Source organism: Tasmannia lanceolata, unplaced genomic scaffold (genome assembly GCF_043159265.1).
Source record: "Tasmannia lanceolata isolate RefF3 unplaced genomic scaffold, GAP_Taslan_0.1 ptg000003l, whole genome shotgun sequence".
In the NCBI taxonomy this organism is placed as follows: domain Eukaryota; kingdom Viridiplantae; phylum Streptophyta; class Magnoliopsida; order Canellales; family Winteraceae; genus Tasmannia; species Tasmannia lanceolata.
This window is the reverse complement of record NW_027518680.1, coordinates 34,406,753-34,409,086: the sequence shown is the minus strand read 5'-3', so window position 1 is coordinate 34,409,086 and position 2,334 is coordinate 34,406,753. Positions and strand designations below refer to the sequence as shown.

Here is a 2,334-nt window from a genome sequence, read left to right as displayed (position 1 = left end):
GGGCTCCTGCTGCGGCAAGTTTGGTTGCATGGCATTCAACTGATTTACCTGTGGTTGTTGATTCCCATTCATGGCCACATTCCTTGGATTAGGAACTGGTTGACTTGGCATCTTCCCCTTTTCCCTTTCATGCAAGGCCATGGCAAGTTGGGAGATTTGTTTCTCCATATTGTGTTGGCTTGTCATGAAAGTGCTAGTGAGAAGTTCTATGCTCTTTTCTAAGGAAGTTATGCGTGCCAACTCCCCTTGTTTTGGAAAACCCGATGGTTGCTGATTTGAAACATTATTTAAAATTGGGTTTTGAAAAGGTGGAGGTGTGGTTAGGGGTGGTCGAACATTCATAGAAGGGAAGGTGGGCCTAGGTTGGCCAAATTGGCCTTGACCTTGGAAATTTGATGGCCCTCCTTGATAATTCCCTTGATTCCAAGAAAAGTTGGGATGATTCCTCCATCCCGGATTATATGTGCTACTATATGGATTATTTAAAACCATGGCACTTGCATTTTCATTAGAATTACCAAATTTAGCAAGAGTTGGGCACTCTTCCATGACATGGTCCGTGGCTTGACACCAATTGCACATAGGAACACTATGTGCAATTTGATGGACCTGTGAAGGTCCTTTGACAACTATTGCTTCTAGCCTTTTGATTAGGCTATCAAGATGGGCCTCCTTAGCCACGGCACCCTCTATTAGAAATCCCTTACCTGTGTTGGCTCTCTCACCTTCTTGAGTGGATTCCCACTCTCTTGTTTTTTCCGCCAAATCAAGTAAGAAGTTCCATGCCGCGGCCTCATCTGTGAAAGATGTAAAACCGTTAGGACACATGGACTCAAGAAGTTGCTTTGTTTGGTAATCTATGCCCTCATAAATAATTTGGCATAAATGCCACACATCAATTCCATGGTGAGGACACTCTTGGAGTAGGTCCTTGAACCTCTCCATAAACTTAGAAAATGACTCTAATGGCTTTTGTTTGAATTGTAAAATATCGTTCCTAAGCTTATTAGTTTTATGTAATGGAAAAAACTTTTTTAGGAAAGCGACGGCGAACTCCTCCCAAGTGGTGATGGAGTTCGTTGGTAAGCCATAGAGCCACTTTTTAGCTCCCTCCTTGAGTGAAAACGTAATAAACCGCAACTTTACCGCATCATCGGTAAGTTGTTGCATCTTAATTAAAGCACATACATCTTCAAACTCACGCAAAAATAAATAAGCATCCTCCGAAGGGAGGCCATGAAAATGAGGAAGCAAAGAAATAAATTGCGATTTTAGCTCAAAATTATTGCCCTGCGCAACCGGCAATCTAATGCAAGAAGGTTGCGCGGTTCGGGCCGGATAGAAGCGATCGCGTAAACTCTTTGGCGGCTCTTGCTCTTCCGCCATGACTACTTGATTTGGATTTGGTGCGATGTCTTCCGCCGTCTCTAACCGGTTTGATCTTTCTAGTCGATTAGCCGAGTTCCGCACCCAACCTTCACTCATAAACACAAGAAAACCAAGTAAGAGAGATGGATAGGCAAGAAACCAAAAATATAACTAAACTAAAAATAACTACTAATCTAACACTTCGAATAATTAAGATTCTAATGCAACTCTCTTCCCCGGCAGCGGCGCCAAAAACTTGATTGAAAAATTAAATAACCGCAAGTGCACGGATCGTGTAAATACGGGTCGAACTCAAGGAAGAGAAATCTAGTTGTCAATCCTATTCTTTTACCGATTAGAATACTAGCTATGATATAATGTTGCCTGGAATGGACTCAGGATTTCCGTGGACTTAGACCTCGGAGCCAACACTATATATAAGCGTGTATTCTATTCAATCTAAGAATCAAATTCAACTACGATCTTGATTTGGAAATCTTAATTTAGGCAAAGTGTACCAAAATTCTAATGATCTTTATTAACTACTTATCTAATCTAATTAGAAAATCAAATTCTAAGGGCTTAAGAAAATTGAAAAAAATTGCAAAAGTAATTTGGAATAGTGTAAAAATCTTAATTCAATATAAAAGATGACTTAGGGTTAGAATCCACCATGGGTTTGGATTAGATTGATTAATTAAAACAACTCTTTTGAATTAGGTTGAAAATCCAAATAAACAGTCAATAAATAATAAGATCTAAAAGATGTCATTATTTATGAGTATTTAATCAAATTAACCCTCTAATTTATATTAATTATATAGAATTTAATCTTTGTTAATCAACAATCATCCATACGAAAGGGAAAAGCCAGTGGCATGGATGATTGGGATTTGTACAAAAAACAAAACTCTACATAATTTGTTAGATAAGCCACTGGTTTTAATTACTTCTCATTCTCCTTCC

General features: G+C 38.9%; 1 non-coding gene across 1 annotated transcript; it reads left to right on the top strand.

Annotated features, from left to right (window-relative positions):
* Positions 1-898: 898 nt before the first annotated feature.
* On the top strand, positions 899-1,005 carry LOC143870160 (small nucleolar RNA R71). Its single transcript, XR_013244953.1, has one exon. It is a non-coding gene; the product is annotated as a small nucleolar RNA R71 (small nucleolar RNA).
* Positions 1,006-2,334: the final 1,329 nt, after the last annotated feature.